At 43.7% G+C, this 9,346-nt stretch overlaps 1 long non-coding RNA gene across 1 annotated transcript; it reads left to right on the top strand.

The window, feature by feature from the left end:
• The first annotated feature begins 6,758 nt into the window (after window positions 1–6,758).
• Window positions 6,759–8,373, top strand: LOC147245469 (uncharacterized). The gene is made up of 3 exons (XR_015110051.1): window positions 6,759–6,896; window positions 7,849–7,899; window positions 8,054–8,373. It is a non-coding gene; the product is annotated as an uncharacterized LOC147245469 (long non-coding RNA).
• Window positions 8,374–9,346: the final 973 nt, after the last annotated feature.

Below are 9,346 nucleotides of genomic sequence, written 5' to 3'. Positions count from 1 at the left end.
TTCAACTAGGCTGTTCTAATCAGGTTTTTTTTTGTGTGTGTTCATGTTCTTTTAGCGTTTTGAGTGTGTGTGTGTGTGTGTGTGTGTGTTTCTTAAAATTTGTTATTCTACTACTACTACTACTTCCTGGTAGCCTTGCGTGTGATCCTATCTGTATCTAGAAGAAGGAGAGTGTTGATGGTCCCAAAGACGCCACAGCTGGCCACACCAGGATCTTGGTCCATTCACTGCCAACGTCTGTGGTTTGCTCGCCTCCGACCATCAGGGTCAGGTTCAGATGATTTCGCTCTCTTTAATAAAAAACAATCGGAGGTGTCGTGAGGAGCTATCAGATTCATTCAGCTCCACTCTTTCTCTCATGGCTTTTATCCAGGGTCTCAGCAAGATAGTCATGCGCTCTAGTAACGTCTCGTTTCAGGGAGTGAATACATGCTGAGGACCCCCATTGTGGCGTACGTAGTTTGAGCATGCTAAACTTAAAAGGCAGGGCTTTAACCAGGTTTACTCCTCATCCTATAAAACAGGACACAAAGGGGGGGGGGGGGTGAGATGATCTTGAAAAGAGTAATTTTTGAACAGATATCAGAAATTAAGGGCAAAGAAAGAAGGTATAATATGCTTGTAGGAACATTCGAAGGATCAGAAGCCTCTCTCCTAAATGTATATGCACCTCCAGGTGCAACGTGGGGGTTCTACAGACAAATCTTTGATCTCATGATCACAAACGCCAAGGGAATGGTGGTTTGTGGTGGTGACTTTGATCTGAGACTGAGAAAAAAGTGGGATGTGTTGGAAAAGATGATAAGAGAGATGGAAATTTGTGACATATGGAGGGAGTTCAGCCCCACAACTAGACACTACACTTTGTATTCCCCCAACACATAAAACCTACTCAAGGATTGATCTTTTTTTATGTAAAGATATCAGTTTTGTAAGGTCTGGTAAATGTGGCATAAAGGACTTGTCAAACCACAGCCCAGTTTGCCTACATTTCAGTTTAAAACATAATAAAAAAAAAAATTTTCCCTGGGACTTAATTTAAATGTACTTAAAGGAAAAATGAAAGACTCTTTATCTCCATTGTAACTGACAACATTCAATTGGGTCCTTAAAAAAAGGAGAGATTCCTCCATCTTGGACGGAAGCATTTATAACTGTAATACCAAAAGATGGTAAAGATTGGACAGATTGCTCTTGAACCAGGATGATAAACTCCTCATGTCAATTCGGGTAAAATGCTTGGAAATAATACTTGACGATGTTATCCAGTTGGATCAAACGGGGTTCATTAGACAGAGACAAACAGGGGACAACGTCAGGAGGATATTACCACCACATAAAGACAATTTAGAGGCTGTCTTGTTAGATGCAGAGAAGGCATTCGACTCTGTCAACTGGTCGTTCTTACATAAGAAAATATATAAATTTTATATATGTATTCGGATTAATGGAGGATTATCAAATAATTTTGAACAAGACAGGAATGTCGACAGGGTTGCCCTGTGTCCCTGCTATTATTTGCCATCTTTACAGAGTCCTTGGGTCAGTGGATGAGGCAGAATCAGAAGATCGAGGGCATCAGGGTGTCTCAAGAAGAACACAAAGTTGCCCTATTTACTGATGACAATTTGATAAACTTGGGGCAGCCATTCGCTTCCCTTTCCTCATAACCCTGAGGGAATGTGACATATTATCAGATTATCAACTAAATACGCACAAATCTCAAATTTTGACATTTAATTGTCCTCCTTGCCAGTCCATCAGCGAGGAATTTAAAGTTAGCCGGGAATCAAAGTCAATTAAATATCAAGGTGTGAACATTCAAAAAAAGACATGAACTTGACCATATAAGAGAACTACGACCCCCTATTTTCCAAAATTAAATCTGATCTGATGAGGTGGAATCTGGTTCCCTATTTAGGATTAGGACAGAGGGTGGAAGCAATAAAAATGACCTTGTTACCCAGATCATTGTATCTGTTCCAAAACATACCTGCAGAACTCCCAAAGGGAAATATCAAGAATTAGACAAATTAATATCACAATTCATTTGGATGCACTTGCACAGAAAAAAAAAAAATCTGAAGGGATTTCGATACCACAGAAACCGAAACCCTAACCTACAAATCCCACCTGGATCATTCCACAATAAAAAAATCTAATATCCACATATTGCCTGATGTGAGCTGAGGCTGGTGATGTCGGCCCCACCTGTAACTGCTAGTCTGTAGATAGGCTTATTGGTAGCTTAGCACTTGATGACCTTGTGGGCCCTGCACATTGGATGATGTGAGTGAAGTAGGGGCGGCGCTGTAGTGGCTGATCACCGCTGTTTTAGTCAATGCTACAATTTCACCACCCTGACAATGTAGACACCCAATGTTGCGTCACAACAGTTAGCTGCAGTAAAAGATGTGACTGAGTGAACAGGTTGGTGATTCTACAAGCTAAGTCAAGCTAACCGCTGGCTAGCACATGCTAACTGCAGGCTAGCACATGCTAACTGCAGGCTAGCACATGCTAACTGCAGGCTAGGACAATCTAAATGCCAGCTAACACAAGTAACCCTGCTGGTGTATTTTTCTCAGGAATAAATGTTGTCTGATAGCAGTTGATATCCTCTGGAAGGTCTCATCTGCAGTTCTTGCATCAGCGAAAGCCATTCTCTTAAATCGAGGGTCAAGAGCAGCAGCATCTGCAAGGATGTGGTTTGATTCGATTCGATGGAATCTAGTCGACATGCTTGCACAAATACAGTTGACCAGTCTTTTGTCGTTCGTGGCTCTTTGCAGTCCCCTAGCCAGTAGTAGGACTTTTGAGGCTGTAGCTAGTGACCAAAAAAATACATATTACTTTGAGGATACGATTATAAAGTTGTTAAACAATGACAAATATTACAATGTACTAAACAGATATCTACTATGGTAACAAATATTCATAATTTAGTATCAGGTAATTTGCACGCATGCGTTAGAAATCTACTCCTTAACAACATACCTTTCTGCACTGAGTTCAACAGTGACCTCCTCAAATGGTTTCAAGATGGTGCACATTTCCTGCAGTGTCGTCCATTCTTCTTGGGATAAAAGGCGGACTGGTGCATTGGTGATGGCCAGGGTGGACACGATGGGATTTTTGTTGGTCAGAAAACTCTGCAACATGTCATACGTGGAGTTCCATCTTGTGACACAATCCTGTTGGAGTCGTAGTTCATCCACCTCCATTTGGAGCTGTGTTTCCTTCAGTTTTTGTGCAGCTTCTGTGAAAGTGCTCCACTGCCTCTTCAACTTTATCGATGATAGATTGTGGACCTTTAAGGGCATCTCTGACCACAAGATTAATGGTATGTGCCAGGCATGGGAGTTGGCTCCATCCTGTTATTTGAATAGCCTTAGTAATGTTTGCAGCATTGTCAGTTAAGCAGCACACCACTTTCTTATCAATCCCCCACTCTGCTGCAACACTACGAAGCTTTTCTGCCAGGTTGTCTGCTGTGTGCCGCTCACTGAATTCAAAACAGTCCAGTAGGCAGGAGGACACGTGGACATCTTCAGTAAAGTGACATGTTACAGACATGAATGAGGTGGTAACCCTTGACGTCCCACAATCCGTTGTTAGGCACACTGCTGACACTTTGGACACCCTTCTCCTAAGTGATGCTACTTCTCTCTCATGCATTTCAGACACTCTCTGAAAAATACCTTCCGATGGAGGAATATAGGAGGGGTTGAGAGCATAGCAGAAGTTTTTGAATCCTCTATCTTCCACAATTTGAAATGGCTGCAAGTCAGTAGCTATCATCTTTGCCAGCGCTTCATCTTTCTTCTCCTGTCTCAATGGGGTCAAGACAGGAGCTGTAAAGTACTGACTAAGAGATGTCTGCTTTGTTTTTGTGGTAGCAGCAGCAGGTGGCTGGTCAGGCAAAGTGTATGTGGGCCCAGTGGTATCAGAGGCTGCTGTAGCTGTGGCTAGAGTGATGGGAGCACTGGTATGACGTCTAGCACTACCTGATGTGGAGGCAGAAGAAGCACTGGCATTTTCAGAGACTTGATTGTCATGTGAGTCATCTGGCTCTGTTCTCACCTCTGCCGCTTTGATTGTTGGATGTTGCGTTTTCAGGTGTCTGTGCAGATGGAGCCTGACTTAATAGAAATATTTTTTTGGCATATGTTACATTTAGACTTACTGTCTGCCACTAAAGAAAAGTGCATCCAAATGCTGCTTCGTTTCCTTGAGCTCATTTTGTCAACGTCTGACTCTCCTCCTCAATAAAACCGCTCGCCGCTGCTGCTGTTTTTTTTTTTTTTTACTGGGGCACTCACGTGAAGGCAGCGTGCACAATGCAGGGTGCAAATCGTGCAAAGAGCCTGAACATGTATGGCACTGACAACTTGCTGCACTACACATCCATGTTCGTTTTTAATATTATTATCATTTATAAGATGTATGTATTATTATGTGTGCAATATATTATTTTTAATATAAGCATGTCCACATTCTCTGCCAGCAGTTGGGACCTTTGCGCATTGACTACGTCTCCTGTTGTTGAAAAGATGCGCTCACTTGGAACGGAGGTAGCAGGGACAGAAATTTCCACTGGGAAACCAAAATGCTGCCAAACAAACCATTTGAAAGTGGCGGGGGCTTCTTCAACGGTATCACGACCGGTCTTTTCAGACGTCATTGTTGAAGCGATCCTTCCCTCCTTCTCCTCAGCGTCGCACTCGTAACACAGCGAGTGTGAGGAGGTGAGTGTTGCTGTGGTCGGAGGGTCGAAAAAACGCAGTTTTGAAAATGAGGAAGAACTTCCTTCTTGACAAGATGCATTCTTATGCACGGAAGTAACTGAAGAGTCGCTGCAAGTCATGGACGAGCTTCTGAACTCTGAGGGGGCACAGTCAGAGCCCTCTCCGGAGTCTCCACATGTGCCACCATCCAAACAAACGAAGACACCGAACAGTGGAGAGGAGGAGCAGCCTGGGCTCACCTCTCGCTTGCTGTCAGCCACGGAGAGAGAGAGGATGCAAGAAGAATCCCTCAGACGGCTACGGTCCCTAGAAAGCTCTGTTCAATCCAACACAGACGCTTTGAGAAGCGTCACAGAGTCCCTTGAATTCTTGGGGAGACAAGTGAAGGATGTGACGACGAAAACTGACGATTTCCAGACCAGAGTTGACACTCCGGAGAAAGAAAACGCAGCGCTCCATGAGAGGTGCAACGACCTGGACGCCTACAAGAGAAGGTGGAATCTCCGGGTCGCAGGGATCCCCGAGCGGCCCGGAGTAACCGTCAAGTAGATCATCGCTGACCTCTTCAGCCAGATCTCCCCAGACATCGGTGACCCGCTGCCCCTCTCCGTGGACATCGCGCACCGCCTGGGTCCCCGCTCCGGAGAAGATCGCTCCAGCCGCCGGATCGTCGTCCAGTTCCTGTCCCGGTCCCACAGAGACAAGATCTGGAAGGACGCCAGAACCTCTGGTGTCCTCAAAGAGAGAAAGATCAAGATCCTGGAGGACCTGACCCAAGAAGATAAAGACGCAAGGAGCAAGCTGTGGCCCCTGGTGGAGAAGGCGGGAAAGGAGGGGAAGAGCGCAGGCGTCAGAGGTGCAGCAGCGCTTATTGTACACAATAACAGGACGAGCAATTCTTTGACAAGAAAAGGACATTTTTATTTATTTTGAAGGAAATCTGGACAATGATACAGTTTTTTTTTTGTCCAACTAATCCAGCTGCTTGGGAAATTTCACATTCACAAAAGAAAATGCACAGACTGCAAACCAAATATTGATCTCTTTCTTATGGACATCCAGCAGCATTGTTCTACAATTAAAGACTGTACAAACAAGAAAGCGATTGGAACGAATCATGTGTTTGAACTCTTTAATGCTCTTTTAAGTTAATAAGGTGTGTGTATACCACAACTGGAAAACCCTGGCAAACCCTGACTGCAATGTGCAACACTTTGCACTTAGACAACTACAGAATACCACCTTTAGATGTGTCATATTCAGATTTATATTTTTATTTGGTTCATTTGTAAATTTAACTTTGTCTTCACTTCCCAGTGTTGTTTTCTCTCTGCACTTTGTTTCTACTCTGTTCATGTCTCACGTGTTGTCTGTCCCTGTAGTTCGAGATGTTTAATTATAGACTACGATCTGTTTTAAACCTAATTGATTCAACACTTGTGAAGTAAAAAAGAATCCGTTGTTGAAGGAGTTTTATGTCTGTTTGATCATAAGAGATTTAAAACTTTGCTTATTTGTACCAATACCAAATCTACTGAGGTGGGCCTTCTGTTAATTTACACATATTTAATCAGTTGAAATCTTCATTGACTTTAAAATCTCCTTTTCAATAAAAGAACGACTGTCGCATGACATGCATGATGAATCATTTTGGTTCTCCACAGTTAAATAAATGTGGCAAGCAATAAAATCATCCTTTTTAGTCAGACTCCTTTTATTTATTTATTAAACTACATTGGGTTCCTAACACTAAGACACGATATATTTAGATGTAATTGATACATTTATTCATTTATTGAAGGAATGTTCTATAGCCATAACAATTTATATTAATATATATGTTGACCATGTATATCAATATTGAATGAGCCATCAGTCCGGACGGGATGAGGAGAATTAAAAAACAACAATGACGCACCTAGCAACCAGGTTCTCCCTCATAGCCCCGCCCATCATGAGATGAGTGACGTATGTAAAGCAGCTTATATAAAGGCAGCGGTCATTAACGGTTGGTTCACCTCGAGCCGCCAGGGAAGTCACGGACTCTCGGAAGCGCCACTGAGACTTTCAGGGAGTTCATTGAAGGAGTTTCCCAGACTTTTTTTGGAGCTTCGGTGTCTTCAGCGACCTTGGGGGAGCCTCTGAGCGGTGAGACCAGACCCACCTGCTTCTTACCAGACGAATGTCCCACCATGCTAGGCTAGGCTGAATTAGCCTTCCTGCGCCGGGAATGCTGTTCAAAATTAGCCGGGATGCTAATTCTACGTAAATGTTCGGACATTTCTGTTCATACTGTTTGAAGCTTTGAACAGTGTGAATATATAATTTAATACGCTGAGCAAATTAACCCTGCTAGAAGCATTTAGACTGGAGTTTTTATTCGGTGATAAAGGCAAATGTTTTTACGCTACATCGTCCATGCTTTATTTCCCGACATTAATATGATTCACTGGCTAGTTTGATTTCAGTCTTTGGACTCGGACTTTTTCAGAAATAAATTATGAATGTCACAGATCAATAAGTGACAAACCTGCCAAACCCACATTTATATTCAACAGTTTAAGATGTGTGTCTGTGTTCGAATGGTGGAGACTTGGCGATGGAGTTGTTAAGGAATCAATCCTTGGAAGGATTCCTGGAAGGTTGAGGAGGAAGTTTATACTGTTTTAATGTGTTTGGAGAGGTCAGGCATCTCTAAGGTCAAGGTCGTCCATGTATCGCTTTACTGTGTTAGAGAAGCTCCGGGATATTTAGTTCATGTCACGTTGGATGGATCTATTGCTGGTTTAACACTGTATTAAAGAGCTAATAAATGATGGAAGAATGCAGATTTAAGTTTCTCCTCCTCACCAGAAACCTCATAGTTTCTAGTTTCTTCTGAGTGCAGGGAAAGTTGAGGTTTGGGGGTTGGAGGTCAACTGTTGGATTGAGCCTTGTTTCATTTTCAGACCTAACTTTACACACTGTACATGTTTGAGAAGAACTTCTCTAAATCACATTATTAAATGGAGACATTTACATAAATGAAATAGCAGAAGTATAAACTCCTGTTTCATTTTCATGTTGTGTCTATATTATTCTAGTGTTCTCATTTTTCTAGAGTTCACAAGCAGAGGACTGAACAGCAGCAGAAGGAGGCAGGTAACAGAAGGTCAGTGTGGAGAGACAGAGTTCAGCTGATTTGTTGAAGGATTGTGATTTTATTGTTGCTGATTTGAAAGTTGATATTTACATATGATTGTGTATTTATTTGTCAATTAATGTATTTATATGGTCACGTGGTCATTTTGACTGGTGTCAATTAGGGTGTTTGAATTTGGCTGGGAAGCAAGCAGAGAGACGATGGGGAAGGAGTGGTGGAGGATAGTGGAGGAGGCTGAGGAAGAGGAGGAGAGGCAGAGAATCCAGGAGAGCTCCAGAGGGAGCAGAGCAAAGATGGTGGAGACAGAGAGGCTGAAAAGGGAAGAAGAGGAAATGGTAAGAAAGGCAGAGGAGGAAGAAAGGAGGATAAAGGAAAGGTACAGAAAGAGGAGGGATACCTGTTTGGAGAGGGAGAGGTTAGAGCAGGAGATGGCTGAGGGGAGGGTGTGGGGGAGGAAGATGAGGGAGGAGTTAGTTCGACAGAGGGGTGAGGTGGGCAAAAGTGCCTTGATGAAACAGGCGAGGCTGAGGCAGGCCATCCTCCGCCGAGAGGAAACGGTAAGACAGGAGAGGCTGCAGGAAGAAGAGAGAATGAGACAGAGGGAGGAGAGGGAATGGAGGCAGAAAATGATTTGGGAGCATCGCAGGGAGAAGAGGCTGAAGGTTACGGACAGAGGTTTTAACAGCAGGGAGGAGAGGGACTGGAGGGTGACGGTTTATTGGGCGTTTCGTAAAGAGAAACGCCTTCAGTTAAGCACCCAAGCCTCCAACAGAAGGAAGGCTGTGAGAGTCAAACGTTTTAAAACTGTCCTCCCACGTAAGTGAGGTGGTAGAGGAGTGGAACGGGGGGGGGGGCAGTAAGAGTCTAGGTGAGGGATGGGGGAGTCGGTGAGTAAGGTGGCTAGACTGTAGTAGGTGAGGACATGGGGGGGGGGGGGGTACAAGGTTTCTTTTTCCTGCATTCCAACAGCATTTAGAAGCAGAAGCTAAATTGGCTCCAATAATCAGACCTGCAGTCTTGAGCTGTATCCCACAGGACCAGTATGACCAGTAGTACTGCTGGTGGTTCCAGTAAGAGTGGTCTTACCTGAACTCTGGTCACTTGAAGCGTTGCTGAGTTCATTTATGATCTGAAACATTTGGATAAATCTCCCTCTCATGCTGGTGGAATGCAGGTTTTGCTTCCTTTCATGTAGCATCAAAAAGTAAAAGACGCTGGTAACGGTACTCCTGGTTTACTGGGACGGGGTTCGATTCCCTGCAGTGTCTTGCTGATTGACTTGGCTTTTACATGAAGGATTCCTATATTATATTATTGGAGGGGGGGGGGGGGTTGTAGACAGCACAGCAGTTAGTACTTCGCATCCACTACCATTCATTGTGCTAAGCTAACTAGTGTTCAGCAGGTCTCACAGGAGTGAAGATTATCTACCTTTTAGGCTCTGGTGAGGAGAGAA

The sequence above is a fragment of the Aulostomus chinensis genome, chromosome 18 (assembly GCF_037954235.1).
Source record: "Aulostomus chinensis isolate RoL2024-O1b breed Wild chromosome 18, RoL_Achi_v1.0, whole genome shotgun sequence".
NCBI lineage: Eukaryota > Metazoa > Chordata > Actinopteri > Syngnathiformes > Aulostomidae > Aulostomus > Aulostomus chinensis.
The sequence above is the reverse complement of the archived record's forward strand: the minus strand, read 5'-3'. Positions and strand labels throughout refer to the sequence as shown.